At 42.8% G+C, this 16,221-nt stretch overlaps 1 protein-coding gene across 1 annotated transcript in view; it reads left to right on the top strand.

Annotated features, from left to right (window-relative positions):
* Window positions 1-214: 214 nt before the first annotated feature.
* Window positions 215-16,221, top strand: part of PRLR (prolactin receptor) — a 164,226-nt gene continuing 148,219 nt past the window's right edge. Inside the window, exon 1 of the mRNA XM_004058975.5 lies at window positions 215-441. The gene's annotated coding sequence lies outside the window, so the exon portion shown is untranslated. The remainder of the gene's footprint in view (window positions 442-16,221) is intronic.

The following is a 16,221-nucleotide window of genomic DNA, read 5'->3' as shown; positions in this document are numbered from 1 at the left end:
CCCTAATCATGCAAAACCGATCTGGGGGAAATCAGTTGTTTCTTCAGGTCTTCGCAGGATTCCAGCTCCCCCAACTACCTCCGTCGCCTTGTAAAACTGGCAGGCTCTGGACGTTTTGCATGCTGAAGAAAATCACTGTTTTGCCTCCAGCAAGGAACATAAATGTTGCAACACTGACTCCTCCTCTCATGAAGAAAGAGTGAACAAGTGCACCGAGTTGAGCTTCTTCTCACAGAGCCACCGGGCTGGGGACCGTGGAGCGGAGGCTGAAATCCCCAGACGCCGGTTTTCTGGGCTGGGCTTTTTGCCTTACTCACTCCTTCTCCCTCTTTCTGGATTTTACCGACCGTTCGCGAAACAGCTTTCCACACAATGGAGCTTCACGTCCTCGTGCAGGAAGTACTCATCGACTGATGTGGCAGACTTTGCTCCCTGGCAAAAGTGAGTACCCATGGCGAGCTGAGGCCGCCTCCGACGGCGCGCGGCAGGGGCTGCGCGGGCGGCCGCTGTCCGGGATGAGGGTTCGAGGCCCGCGTGCTGAAGGGGAGAGCGGGGCCACCGGCGCGGGCTCCTGGAGAGAACGCCAGCCAGGAGCCAGAGCCGGCAGCCGGCGGGGAAGCCGGGGATCCGCCCGCCTCCCGCCCGGATGTCCCTTCTCAGAGGGGCTAAGAAATACTCTTAAGGTGCTTTGCCTCCACCACTGCCCCCAACCCCAGCTTTTACAAACTGCACTCGGTTCGCATTCGCCTTTGTCAAAGGCATCTTCACCTGCATCCTTGAGCATGAGTTTCGGCGTTGATTGTGGGATTCTCAGAATGCAAATTATTTGCGTCAAAATAAAAAGAAAAGAAAAAAAGAGCGGGGAGGGGGAAGGGGCGCAGACAGGTGATGTGATGAGAGCCGGACTCGAGACTCTCCCATCAGCAGCAGCCGCCGCCGCAGCAGCCTCGCGGGCATCCGGCGGGGAAAGTTTAGGGTTAGCAATGCTGACCCGAAAGGTGCTGCTCCTCCCAAAAGTCAGCGGGGGTAGGGGCAGATGAGCAGCTTCCGGGCCAGAAGCCGGAGCTGGACGGAGGCACCTAGGCAGAGGAATTGCAGCCCGGGAGGAAGCTGGAAGGAGAGCCCGCTGGAGAAGGGAGGAGGGAAGGGAAGAGGAGTTGGTTAAAGTCAGGCAAACTCAGGTAACTGGAGGGCCGGCCCGAGTGCTGCGGCAGGGGAAGGCAAGGGCTAGAGTTCTGGCTCTTTGAGTAGAAAACTATCCTTTTAGTGACCTCTACCTGTATCCTGGGGAAGCAACCCACACTGCCCTAAGAACAAGCAACGTAGGGGATTCTATGACTGGACTTGAAAATGGTTGCAAAACATTATTATTAGTCTGGAGGGATCACTTTGTCTTCATTTGTCAAGTTGACCGGGAAAGATTTCCCACCTGAAATCGTGCTTCGCTTGACCAGGGAAGTGCTGCTAATCCCAATCCTGACCATCAGCTGTGCAAACTCGGGCAAGATACTTACCCTCTCTGGGCTTCGATTTTTTTTCTGCAAAGTTTAGGGAATTAATTATATATATATATATATATATATATATATATATATATATATATATATATGTTTAATGAGGTGGAAGTGCTGAATAGTGCAAGAGAGGAGCAGATGAAAATATTAATTTCAGTGGTTCTTAAAAATTAGGGGTGATAGGTCCTTTTGAGAATTAGCTGTGAGTCCTCTTCCTGGGGGAAAATGCATATGGCATGTACATAAAATTTTACATGCAATCCCTGAGGGTTTGTGGATACTCCCTGAAAGCCATGCCTGAATCCCAGGTGACAATCCCTTGTTCCTCCTCCTGTATCAAGACCACCCAGCCAACTCCTTGCTGCCGGTTGGGCTGACTGTGGGAATAATCCACAGCCTTCTTGGGGGTCTGGAGTCAGCCACGCTGCTGAAGGAGACAGCTCCCCTGTCATGGGTGAGTTCCCCACATGCTCTCTGCAGAGCTCTACCAGCCTCTGACTCCAGGGGACCCCTCCTCACAACTCTTTTTAATGACTCTCCTAAGGTGACAGTCCTTACCCCTAGAATTTTCAATCCCACCAACCCTGGAGAGCCATCTAAAGAGGATCGCTGTCTGAATCAGAGTGCTCTTCAGGTCACCTAGCTGGATGGCAGGGAGGCCAAGGCTTTGTTTGGAAATGAAGCACTCTTTGCTCCCTGAGGCATAGTATGAGTAGGCAGCCATATTCTTTTGAATCTCTGTACTTTGCCTTTAGAGGACTAAGGACTCACATCTCTGGGGACCCTGGGTGTTCCACTAGCAGTGCCAGCAAGGCACATCAGAAAACACACAGGGCTTTGGAGCTCAACAGACTGGGCTTCAGATCTTGACTCCCACACTGAGCAAGCCTCTGAGTTTTCCTGAGCTTCACTTTTCCTGTCAGCACAATGAAAATAATGCTGCTTTTTTTTTTTTTTTTTTTGGCATGGTTGTTGGGAGAATGGAAATACTATGAATCATGCCTAGCCCATAGTCAATGATAAACTGTTTTTATTAATATGAATGTGGCACCATAGGTAAGTGTTCAATAGTCTCATGCTTTTTAGAACAGCTTACTCTCTCTCTCCTATGGGGCTTACATTAGTAGAAGAATGAGTAAAATTAGTTCTGGTCTAGTTATGCACAAAAAGGAGTGGTGGGCTCAGAATACAGAGTCAGACTGGCTGTTCCAATTGTGCAGTGTCAAGGAGAGCACTATGTATTGCCGGCAAGTAAAGTATGTCCAGACCGGCGTGGATACTTGACCTGTCTCTCAGTTCTCTTTTGACCCATAATCTTGAGTACAAAACAGCTAGAGCTGTGCCTGCAGCTAAAAACATCCAGGCATGGAAAGAAGTGTTGTGGCTGGGTCCATCTTCAGAAACTGTAGAGAGAAATGTCTCCATTGTCATCTTTCACAGTTTGGCACAGATGTAGCCAACTCAGCATGTACTCTCTCTCCACGGGGTCCTGGTGCCTCCATTGCAAGTGGTCAGATGATGTAGCAATGAAAGAAGGAAACATCGGAAACTTAAAAGGAAATTGGATATCCACAGAGTAGCCAAAGATCTATCAGTATACTTTGGTGAGGTATTCCTGCATGCAAAGATAGCAATATTGTTGCCTACTATTTACTGAGCCTTTAAGATGTGCTAAGCACTTTCACAAATTGCCTCAATTAATTCTCATATCAAGATTGCAGAGTATGAGTTATCATTTAAAGCTTTACCAGTAAAGAAACTGAAACATAGAAATGTACATACACCCCCCCCCCACCCCACACCCCGCATCTGCCTAGCTCAGGAAAGGCAGAACCAGGATCCAAGCCCAGGTCTGTCTGACTTTGGCACCCACTCTTTTTCCACTACCCAGTGCTCCCAAGCTCCCCAATATCAGGCATTTGCATCAGCCAACCGGATTAAGATTCTTCTAAAAGGCAGGAATAGCCAAATCTAGTGGGTGCTTTTAAGTGGTGTGAACATGTGCTTGGCTTGTGATACATATTAACGGGTAGCAACAACAAGATCACCTATGGGAGAATAATATTCCTGACCCTTCCCAAGCCCAGCCATTAGACTCAAGATTGGCAATACCCAACATTAGCAGGTGAGGCTGGCTCTCTGTCACTGACTTCCTTGGCAATCCTTTTAGTTAAACAGAGCTCTGGAATGTTCATTCTCTACCACCTTTAGAATCAGAACACCATTTACCTTTACCTCCCTGTGCTGAGCACGTTTTCATTCATTTATTCGACAAGCATTTGCTGAGCTCTGTTTTATGCTGGGCACTTGATGACACAGTGGGGAATGAGACACACAGGATCCCAGCCCTTGTGGAGCTTCTATGCCAGAGAGAGTGACAGAAAACAGTCGGGTGAACAAATACATAAATAAAATCATTTCAGGTACTGATAAATGCTATGAAGAAAATAGAGGCTGAAGGCTACAGAGTGACAGGGCGTGGGAGCAACTTTCAACAGGGAAGTCAAAGAAGACTGCCATACAAAGGATACCCTTGAACTTAAACCCGCATTTTCAGAAAGGGAGCCAGCCCTGTGAAAGTTTAGGGAAAGGGCTACCTTAGCAGAACTGTCAAGAGAAAGTTCTTAAATTGGAGTAAATGAAGCAGTAAAGCTTAAAGTCTGAAGATGGGCCCTTTAGAAGTTGAGTTGTATATATGGGGAATTATTGTTTGAATGCCTACTATACTATTCTAAGCTGTGCTGTATACTCTGTTTATCTTCCCAATGATCTGGTGAGTTAGCTATTTTTGTTTTTATTTTACAGTTGAAGAAACCAAGAGTCATCAAGGTTAAGGAGCTAGTCCAAGGTTATGAAGCTAGTCCAAGGTTATGAGGCTGGTATTTGAATCCCTTAGTCTATTTCACTCCAAAGCCCACAACTATTTGCTAACACAGCATGTGGCCTTTGAGATAATGTCTTTTGGAGAAAGTAAGGAAGCCGATAGAAGGAGAATATCAAAAGTAAATTAAGTAGCTGAATGCTGACAACGATTTGTATTTGATGTCCCAAATTCCAGTTAGTGCACCTACAACTGAACTGTCCAATACAGTAGCCACTAGCCACATGTGCCTACTGAGCACCTGAAATGTGGCTATTTCATATTGAGATGTACTGTAAATGTACAACGCACCCCAGATTTTTAAGACCTAGTATTCCCCCAAAAAAGTAAACTGTCTTGGCCAGGTGTGGTGGCTCATGCCTGTAATCCAAGCACTTTAGGAGGCCGAGGCGGGTGGATTGCGTGAGCTCAGGAGTTCGAGACCAGCCTGGGGAACACGGTGAAACCCCATCTCTATTAAAAATGCAAAAATTAGGCAGGCATGGTAGTGGGCGCCTGTAATCCCAGCTACTTGGGAGGCTGAGGCAGGAAAGTCTCTTGAACCCGGGAGGCGGAGGTTGCAGTGAGCCAAGATTGCGCCATTGCACTCCAGCCTGGGTGAAAGAGTGAGACTCCGTCTCAAACAAAAACAAAAACAAAAGTAAACTGTCTCAATTTTTATATTGATTGTGTGTTGAAATGATAATATTTTAGGTATACTAGTTTAAATAAAATATATTAAAATTAATTTTACCTTTTTCCTTTAATGTGGCTTAATAGAAATGTTTAAATTACATATGTGACTCATATGATATTTCCGTTGAATAGCACTGATCTAGACTAATAAGTTGACAAATACATGATAGGACCTTTTTCCCCCTTCTTCCAAACGTGACTTCTTCCTCTATTCTTGTGTCAGGCTCCTTCTCATCTGCCCCCATATTCAGTTATTTGGTGAAGCACGAGAGAAAAGAGGTCCCTCTTCCTTCTCCCCGACCCTCATGCTGCTGGTTAGCAGGTGATCATTTGAAGTCCACTATACCATGTCACTTTGGGATCTGATAAAATAGACTCAGTGATTACATTCATCACCAAGACCAATCCTCTCACTCAGGTAAATCTCAAGAGGCTTTCAAACGTCCTACAGTGAAAGGGTCATTTTCATTTAAAAGTTTTACCTTTAAATCACTTCCTAGTACATTGTCTTTGTAGTTTTGGGCACTTTGTAAAATCAGATGAGGAGACAACTAGAACTTCATGTTTTTGTGCAAAGCTCATTAAATAAGTAATCTCATGCAGTAATAAATGTTTCTCCCTGTCCTCTTGCATAAAACAGCATGAACAAAAAGTAGTCCCAGTTGCCAGAAGGGCTACTCCAGGGGCATCACAAAAGACCAACTTCAGTTTCTTTTGTCCACTAGCTAAAGTGGCCCTCAAATATGTCAATGAAATAAAGATGTAATTTTTTTCCTGCAGTTTCACTTATTTCAAAAAAAAGAGCAGTCAGATTCTGGTATTGCTGGAGAAAGTCTCTGAAGAGCAAAGACCTGGATTCTCCTTTTGTCTACTCTACTGGTTTGCGTGTTGCCCTCTCTCTCCCTTTTTCCCCCTAACTTTCTCCCTTACTTCCTGTAGTAAGTTTGGTGTTGATGAGATAATGCCACAAAAAATGCTAATGGTGAAATGTGCTGTACAAATTGGCCATGGTTATGATTGATAACCTGAATACAAATGGCATCTCTAGACATGTGCCTGCAGGGAGGAGTTGCCTTTATGTAGCTGGAGCAAAACATTATGTAAGATTCTCTTGGAATAACATTTGTTCATTTCCACTTGAAATCCAAATCTGGGGGAAATGGCAGTAAAGAAGCTGACAAGAATGAATCTTAGTGCATCTGTCACTGGTAGACTGAGTTCTTTCTCTAGTCTGTGTAGGTTCCAGAGAGAGAACACCCAACTGAAAAAGGACAAGCTGGTTTTATTCACTGGCCAGAAATGGAAAATGAGAGACCTCTTGCTCTAAAAAGTCATCTTCTCCCCAGCTGTGGGAAGCTGCAGGATTGTGACGAGTTAGATGCGGGGCGGGGAGCTATGTAAACACATGCAGGGAGGAAGTACAGAGGCACACACACAGATAAACATGCTTCTCCATGCATCCTGTGGAGAGAAAATGGTGGCAGTTTTCTTCTAGGGGTGGGGAGCCCAGCATTGTAATGCTATGTTAATGACCTAAATGGAAGAAGGGGTAGCCGGTTCTGGTTTGCACTGGTTTCCTGCAGGCCTCTTGTATTTGGCAAAGGATCACCAAGTTCCTGCGACATCCCAGGCCATCTGGAGTTCTTTAAGCAAGAGTATCTATAGATAAAGAAACTAGGGAAGATAACAATTTAAGAAAATAATGAGCTTTCCCAGCTATTTCTCTAGGGCTGCCCTGGTAATATTTCTACATCAACGGCAACACATATTTTTCAGCATTGTGTAAGCCAGGAAATCTATGCTAGACTCCACGGGGAAAATAGAAGAATAAAACATGGTTCTTGCTCTGGAGGAGCATAGTTCCTAGTTGGGAAGGTGGACAGAAACATAAAACACCAGTAGCATGTAAAGAACATTTTCTAAGTGTTACATAAATGATGCAAACAAAGTTTTGCAATTCTGGAGGGCAGCATGCCCATAACCTCAAAGGTACATTAAGAAAGACAAAGTAGAAAATGGACATTGAGGGCTGGAAGCCTAAAGACACAAGGAGAGAAGGAGAGAGCCACCTCACATAAGAAAAAATGCACAGTGGTGTGGCAGTGGAAATGTGCATGGGTTCGGGGGTGCGTGATGTGGAAAAGAACAGTTGGCTTAATCCAGTGGCTCCAGATCTGAGCTTTACATCAGAATCACCTGGGAAGCTTTTAAAAATTACAAATCCCTCAGCCCCACTCCAGAGCTTCCATTTAATTAGTTTAAGACTGGGGACTGGTCTCAGTGGTGTTTTTGATTGATTTTGTTTTGTTTTTGTTTCTGTCTCAATTTCCCAGAATATTCTAATGTGAAGTCAGAGTTGAGAATCACTGAGCAAAAACCAAGATTTTTATATCATAATCATGGGACATAAAATGAAAGAAGTAATCTTTTAAAGGAGATTAAATGGACAACCAAGAGTGTGACCTTTAATTTGTAGAAACTGTATATACACGCACATTTGTATGTAGTCTTTTAAATTCACAGATAATTCCTCGTGGTGATTCTGTCTACTTGGATGATGTGGCTGAAAGCCTCTGTAACCAGCTGCCTACTCTTGTCCTCTGTGTACTTTGGGGGTGTCCTATAGTGGATCCTAGCTAAGTGGGGCACAATGGGCATCTCAAAGGTGCTTGTTTCTACCAGGCTTTTTGTAATCATTGCCAAGGGCTTTATTATCATGCCTAATAGTGCCCACAGTAGCTATTTTATAAGCATCTGCAATCTTCCCTCACCTTTCCAACTTTACAAATTGAGAAATGGAGTTTAATTACTTGCCTTGGGCCAGGAGACTAGCTGGTGATGAAGGTGAAATGAGAATTCTCAGGGAGATGAAATTAGAATTTCCAGCCACTGAATTCCACATACCTTATTAAACTCCCAAAGTGAGTCTACCCACTCTCCTGTTGGTGTTAGAATGTTATTTCTTACATGAATGAATCAGTGTCACAGATCAGTAGGTGAAGATGACTGGTTTCCCTAAGCTGCCAACACTGTGATTATCTGAGTGTCAATGACCCATAGGCAGTCACAGTGGTCCCGAGAGCCCCGTCCCTGATGCCTGGGAGCTCTCAGTCTAGTGAAGTTTGGCCTTGCATATTTATAGTTTATCCACTCTAACATCTGGGAAGCGAAGACTTTGGTTGCTATTCCACTGCTCCTAGCCCCACACTTTACGGCTGTTCTAATTTCCCTTCTCTGAAGCTCTTGTTCACTGAAAGGATATCAGCTTTTTGCTACACCCCTGAAAAAAAGAGGAGAAAGCCCAGCATTTTAAACAGCTGCTTTTTTTTTTCTTTTGGATGGAGTCTTGCTCTGTCTCCAGGCTGGAGTGCAGTGGCGCGATCTCGGCTCACTGCAACCTCTGCCTCCCGGGTTCAAGCTAGTCTCCTGCCTCAGCCTCCCGAGTAGCTGGGACTACAGGCACACGCCACCAAGCCTGGCTAATTTTTGTATTTTTAGTAGAGATGGGGTTTCACCATGTTGGCCAGGATGGTCTCGATCTCTTGACCTCCTGATCTGCCCGCCTTGGCCTCTCAAAGTGCTGGGATTACAGGCATGAGCCATCGCACCCGGCCAACAGCTACATTTTAAAGAATCCTTTATGTGTGTTGGGAGCTTCTGGGTTCACTGCCCATGGTGAGACTGGGGGTGGGGACGGAGGTTCTTCTGAAGGACAGTGCGGGGAAAAAGCCAGAGTCTTGGCAATACAGCCTCTTTAGACAAAAAGATAGGTCAATTTGTACCATTCCCAAATGGTTGGGTTTTCTTTTCTCTGTCTCGAAATCCATTACTGATTTAAAACAATTTCCAAAAGCTTTAGCAATAGCAAAAAGCAAGCCTCTTAAACAGTGTTGCTCCACACTGATTGCACGTGAGAATCACCTAGGGAGCTTTAGAACCAACTCATAGACTCACTGAATCAATATTCTGGGAAGGGGCCTGGACATTCGTATTTATTTACAGTTCTCCAGGTTTATAATGTGCATCCGGGGCTAAGAGCTACTACTGGTCAGCTATGATCCAAATCTTAATTACTTATTTATATTTCTTCTTTTGCCTTGTTTTAGAGTCTCATGGCCCATAAAACCATCAAACTATATTTTTGTTGAGTAGCAATTTCATCATTCTGTTCTTTAAAAAACATGATTTTGAGCATAATTTAAATTTGCTACTTCTATAGAGAGACCTCACACTCAGTAGCCTCATGACTAAAATTTTCTGTGTGCAATTTAGAAATCAGATTGCCAGAAGCTTGCTAATTAATTATGAGATTGAAAGATAAAGGTTAAGCTTTCCTGCCACCTATATATTAGATTTCCCAATTGCTATGTTAATCTTTAGTTAACCAAGACTTGCTTTCTTGTCTCAGCCATTTTAAAGCCAATTAACTCTGTTCCTGTTCACACCCTTATTAAAAATATAATTACAGCAGTAGTCTCCAGGGACTGTCATTGGGTAGGCTTTACCAAGGTAAATTAGCCAAGAAATAACTAGGCTGTGTAACACCCTCTCAGACCCTGGAAATCATTTTGGTTGCAGAAGCTACTTAGTATCAGAGTAGGCTGGGGTACTCACAAATTTGGATTTGGAAAAAGCCAATTCCAAGTCATCCTAAATGTGGAAGAATCTGTGATTTCGAGAATGATTCTGGAATCAGTTATCCAGGGTCCAGCCAAGTCTGATACACCAATCCTCAGAAGGTTGTATTAATAACAAAAAGAAACCAGGTTTTTGTATTAGATTTGATGGAAGATGCTGGGGGACAGAAGGTGATGTAGCATTTTGTTTTCTGGGGTGCTGAGATTGTGGGATTAGGAGAAAATAAGAAAAAAGATTGCAGGGGAGAAGGATGGACAGAGGCCTCCTGTTAGTCAAGTATCATGGGCATCAGAATTTCTTTATTCACTCAACTGATGTTTATGGAGGTTCTGCTTTGTTCCAAGGACCCATTATAGGAGCTGGAGATAGAAGGATGAAGTTCCTACTCTAGTGTAGTTTAGATTCCAGTAAGAGGAAACAGATATCCACACTAAAAACAAACAATAAATAAAACCCAATAAATTAGTCAGTACTATGAAAAAAATGCAATGAACTGAAGGGAATAGAGTTTGCTGAGGGCTGTTTTCAGTAGCTTGTATGAGTTGCACTGTCTGAGGAGGTGGCCTTCAAGCTAGCACATCAATACCAAAAAGAAAAGCATGCCGAGAGCTGGCAGAAAGAAGGCTTCAGGCAGAAAGAACAACAGCAAAAGTCCTAAGACTGGAAAAGGTCTGAGTTGTTCAGGAAACAGAAAGGAGACCACTGTGGCTGGACCCAAGGTAAGAAGCAATGAGGGACAGGTGGGAAAAGAGCAAGGAGGGCCCGAGGTCATGGGATGGAGTTAGGCTGTTAAGTGCTTTGAGAGCCTAACATCCTAACTCATTGGGAGGTTTTCAGCAGGGAAGGAACATGGTTGGCATTGCCTTTGAGAGCTCTTCCCAGCTTCTGTGTGGAGAATGGCTTGAAGACTGAAAGCAGAGGGTTTGTAGGAGGCTGATCAGAAGTACAAGCAAGAGGGGAGGGTGGATCATGCCAAGGTGACAGCAAGCAAGGTGGAAGAGGTGTTGGATTCAGGATGGAATTTGGAGGTATGGCCAGCATGGCTTTCAGATGGAGGGGACCAGCGAAAGTGCTGGAAAACCTAGTCCTGCTCAAGATGATTGTTCCTGCCCTACCCTTGTTTTAGACCCCTTGTTTTAGACCCCTTGTTTTGAACTAAAACAGAATAATATCTAGTGCTATTTAAAAACATTAGGAATTTTAACCTTAACTTGTTTAAGCAGAACAAAACAAATCCCTGCCTGGGGAGAAACTTCTGTTTGCTGCTTTTGCCTCTTAACCATAAAAATTTCATCCTGTCTCGTAAGACTATTCTGATGGCTTTTGTTGTTTTTGATTACTGTGCTTTTAGTAAGTGCTGGAAAGGTCACATTCGCATTACTAGTTTATCTCTTTTCTGAGTGTTTTGACACTTTGGCTGTGTTTACCAAGGCCTTCCCGCTATCAGACATTTACATGGGGCTTTCTACAGTTGATCAGTTTCTCCGTATAAGTGCTAATATAATCGCAAGCATTTAGTGGGCACTGACTATACGCAAGGCCTTGTTTTAAGAATTTCATGTTTTAACTCATTTAGTCCTTCCAGCCACCCTTTATAATAAAGTGTGTACTCTTATTATCATTTTATAGATGAGGAAACTGAGGCAAAAAAAGAGGTTAAGTCATATGCCCAAGATCATACAGCTGGTAAGTAGTAAAGCCAGGTTTTGAACTGAATCCGTCTGTAGAGCTCTGGGTTCCTAGCCACTGTGTTGTGCCACTTTTCTATATAATTGAAGCTGCCACCTTCAGAAGTAGACTTGTTTCTCCTGCAAAAACCCCAAGGTACCACTAGGAGACACTAAAACTGGGCCGGGCTTCCGGGAGTTGGACTGGTGGGGAGATGGCGTAATCTAGAGGCTGAATGATCCAACCCCCCCTCCAGGAAGGCCTCACATCTAAACCACCTGCCATCTGCCAAGGTGGGAGGATAAACCACCCCCCACCCCGCCGCCAAGAGGGCACTGGCTGGTAAAAGTTGCCAATACCAGAGGAGTCTTGATGAAATGCCCTCTCTTTTCCTCAAACTCTTTCTGCCTACTATTCATAGTTTCTGTGTTGTACCCACCCACCTGCCACTTATCAAAGACTGAAGAAACCAAAGTTATTCAACAAGCCATGAAGCAAATTCTAATTGCTCCCCACAGCCATCTGAGGCTGGCCTTCAGAAACTTAAAAAAAAAAAATTAAGAAAAGAGAGTCATATTAATTTATTTGTTACCACATTATTTGCTTTAAAATTTTGATGGCTTCTCTCCAGTGTTTTATTAGTAGAAGTGAAATAAGCCTAGGAAACACAATATTTCATTCTGTCTTCTCTGCTTTTCACTGCATATCTACCTTCAAAAATGTCTTCTCTCAAGTTACTTGGTTTCTCAATAACTAGCGTGAAAGTAACAGACCTTCCTTCCTTCCTAATGATGGTAACAACAAGGGATTTAGCAGAATTGAAGTTTATGTAAGGAAATGCATTAAGATTTTAACTTAAGTAAGTGAATTATTCAGCAATGGCTATAAAGACAGTAATTGTGATTATTTGTCTTCTATATTATATGTTTAAACTAGTTATATATTTTAATTATATAAGATGCAATTTTTTTGCTCCAGTTTCCATAGGGTAATTTTCAACAGAGATTAACATGCGTTCATTGGAAGTGTTGAATTTACCTAATCAAATCATCAATTTGTTTATTCAACTTTAATTTTCAAAAAAAATGTTATTTTAAAACATTATATGATATGTGTCAGGTATTTCTTACGGTTGACTTCCAAATTTAAAACTGCAAAGAAAACAGAAATCCATATATATAGTTGCAGTAAACTATACTCAATTTTGGAAGATTGCAGTGGCAACATCAGTTAATTAAAGTTTGAAAGCTATTTCAAATCTTTGCATATTCTCCAAATAACTCAGAATCCTACAAAAAGCTAAATGTTTAAAAAAATTTATCTTCAAACCGATAATGTAAATTTCTTCTTTATTGGGATGATTTTGGTTAAATATTTAGCAGAAAGTAAGGGTGAATATATATTTGATATAGGTATGTCCTAAGCTAAAATCAAGTCATTTAAAGATCAGAGCAATTAATGGCAGTTATGTGATCACAGGAATGAGTCTATCACCTCCCTCAGGATTTGATTCAATGAGTTTTATTTTTCTCTTAGCAACTTTTCTTATTTTACTTTTCAAAGGACATCATTGAAACCATAATAGTGTTCATATCTGTGACTTTTAAATTTTTATTTATTTTTATGCATGATTTAAAATTCATTTAGTTCATTTAAAATTCAAAGATATAAAAGAGCATTCATAAAAATGTCCCCCTCTCCTGTCCTCCAGCCTTTACAAAAATATACCATATATATTAATATGGGCTACATACCCTTTTAAAGTTATCTCACACGCGAGATGCTATTATTATGTGAAGCTGGAGCCTACAGACTATTGCTGATCCCCCAGTAGTAGTAGCAGTGACTCTTTAGTGGCCCTGGAGCTTCCTTTCTAAACTCAAGTGTATATTTAATGTGGCTATTTAGGGATGAACAGCAGTATTTTCAGAGAAAAGTATAGAAGAACAGATGAAATCACACAAGATGCACACATCTGGGTATTGGTGGGCATGTACTTTCAGCAGTGAGTTTACAAATAATCTAGACAGAGTTAAGTATCAGGTTTAAGAGTCCTAGGATCTAAGCCTGCACGGGTTCAGTCTTCTGCAGGAACTTGGGAATGTCGGGGTTCACTTAGGCCCCCAATGTTGGCATGTACACCCACTTTCAGGAGACTGGAGGTGTAAGTTCCTCTCTGCATTTGTCTCAGGTCATCACAGGCCTCAGAAGTTTCTCAACAGAAAAGGATTGCATGGGTTGGATGTCCAGAAGGATACGTGGAGTTAAACATCAGTCAGTGGAGCTAGAGGCTTGCTAAGATTTGGGAAGAGGATGAGGGAAGGCAAAACCTGTCACCTAAAGGGGAATTCTAGAATGTACTTACTACACTCATGGCATTACCCTACCACCTTCATTTATCACCTTGTGTCAAACATAGACTTCTTGGTCAAGACCACTATGGTATAAGCTACCTGAGGGCAGGACTATGACTTATTCTCCTTTGTTTACCCTGCCCCAGTGCCTAACAGTGTCTTTGGAATTGGAATGTTCAATAAGTGGGTTAAACTTTTGAAACTGAATATTTCAAATAATCACAGATAACAGATGGTTAAAAACCAAGTCCTTGTCAGCCTAACTAGTGCCAAACCAAATCACTGTCCATGTCTCCTAAAGAAATGAAAGTTTTCTAATTACCTATATAGGTCTGGACTCAAAACTATAAGGCAGCACACTGTCTTTGGTGTTGACCTATGTCCCAGGTTGTCCATGGTCATCACACACTAATGACCACTTGTATGTATTTCATCTAGAGGATCACACAGAGTGGTATGCTAGGCCCAAGGAATAAGTTTACCTGCTTATTTCACTTCTCCACTGTCATCCTACTCTGTTTCAGGAAGAATTTCTTTTACCTCTGCTTACCCTACTAAGATGCCCCACATAAGCCCCCAACTCCTTTTCTTGTCCCCCTCCCACTTTGTTGTCTATTTTCTTCTGTCAGACCCCTTCCTCCTCCAAACTGAACCTTCCTGAGAATATACCAAAGAACTCAATAAACCATTCAGGCCACTATAGTTCAATAAATGAGCGCTTCCAGAATTTGCGTTTTAATAGTGGTTCAACCTCAAGTCTTCATTGGTGGAAATGTCACTGTGATCTAGGTGAGGGAAACATTTTGAGAGCCTGTGGGAACCTCCAACAGCACCTTATAGTAGCTTCTTCTGGTGCCTGTGTAACACTACAATTTCCAGAAGGCTGGTTGATATCCAGCTAAGTGAAAAGAAAGTCCTCAGTTCCAGAGTTCTTACTTCTATTTCTTTTTTTTTCTTTTCCCTTTTGTTTTTTTTTTTTTGAGACAGAGTCTTTTTCTGTCACCCAGGCTGCAGTGCAGTGGCGCAATCTCAGCTCACTGCAACCTCTGCCTCCTGCGTTCAAGCGATTCTCTTGCCTCAGCCTCCTGAGTAGCTGGAACAGATGTGCGTCACCAAGCCCAGCTTTTTTTTTTTTTTTTTTATTGGAGACAGGGTTTCACCATGTTGACCAAGCTGGTCTCGAACTCCTGCCTCTCCACCTGCCTCAGCCTCCCAAAATGCTGCAATTACAGGCATGAGCCACCGTGCCCGGCCCTTACTTCTATTTCTAAATAGCAATGGATTCCACTCTTCCAAGGACCCGGAACTTGCCCTAGGGGTGAGGGTCTTTTGTACATCTTGCAACTGAGAACTTTTGCTAGAATCAGACAGACAACATAGATCTCAGCTCTAATTTTCCAGGAGTGAAGCTGTGGAGCAAGTGAGTTACCTCTCTGTCTCACTTTTTCATCTGTACAATGAGGCTACTAAAACATACATTCCAGGGTTGCTGGGAGAAAAAGACAAGACAAGGTATGTACAACACTTGGCACCAAGGAAGCACACAGTTCATGGGAGTAATTACTATCATCCTCACCAAAGAGTTCATGATTTAGTGGGGGACACCAACACATGTACAGTCAACAGGGTAAAATGCTAAGGGTGTGGGGCAAGTGTTGAGTCTCAGCTCAGTAGAAATTTATGAGCCTCAAAGGCCCTAAAACATCCTTGACCACTCAGTTCTATTTAACACCCTTCTTGTACTTCACCAACAAACCAGCAACATGCTTCTGGTTGGCAGCCCTTATAAAAGAATTTACCTTCTATAGTCAAGTCCAAAGCTCTTACTGCTTACCACATGACAGCCAATAAGACAAGATATTGGGGCAAGGAAGATGACTTTTTTTCAGGGAGCCAGCAATCCTAGAAGATGGCAGACTGATGTACTAAAGAACCATCTTAAGTTGATAGATTGTTAGGCTCCTTTTATGTTAGGGGAAGGGGGAATAGGTAGGGGGTTAAGGTCCACAGTTGACTGTTGACTACAGGCATCTGGGCATCAGCAGGAATCTAGGAGGTTGCAAAACTTCTTTGTTCATGGTCAACTATTTTCCAGATTGACCTTGTTTCTATAAATTTTTAAGATGGCATTGTTATTTGTGTGCATACTTTCTAATCTCCTCAGGGGTCTGTTTCAAAAGAGAGATGGTCATTAGTTCTGAAGTTAAACTATAATCTAAATTCTTTCCATCATTAGCTTGGCCTATGTGCAGGAATGACCAAAGGCAGTTAGCCTGTGAGGTTAGAAGCAAGATGGAGTCAGCTATGTGATATTTCTCCCACTGTTACACATCTCTGAACACAAGAGCAATACATTCCTTCTTTTTGCTGTGTTTGCTTCAAGCCTGTGCCACTGAGAAATTGGGTGATCCAGGGAAGTTTTACTTCTCTTGAACCTCAGGCTCTATCTTTGTAACAATGGAGAAATCAATGCCTGCATTCCAGGCCCTTT

The sequence above is a fragment of the Gorilla gorilla genome, chromosome 19 (assembly GCF_029281585.2).
Source record: "Gorilla gorilla gorilla isolate KB3781 chromosome 19, NHGRI_mGorGor1-v2.1_pri, whole genome shotgun sequence".
Classification (NCBI taxonomy): domain Eukaryota; kingdom Metazoa; phylum Chordata; class Mammalia; order Primates; family Hominidae; genus Gorilla; species Gorilla gorilla.
The sequence above is the reverse complement of the archived record's forward strand: the minus strand, read 5'-3'. Positions and strand labels throughout refer to the sequence as shown.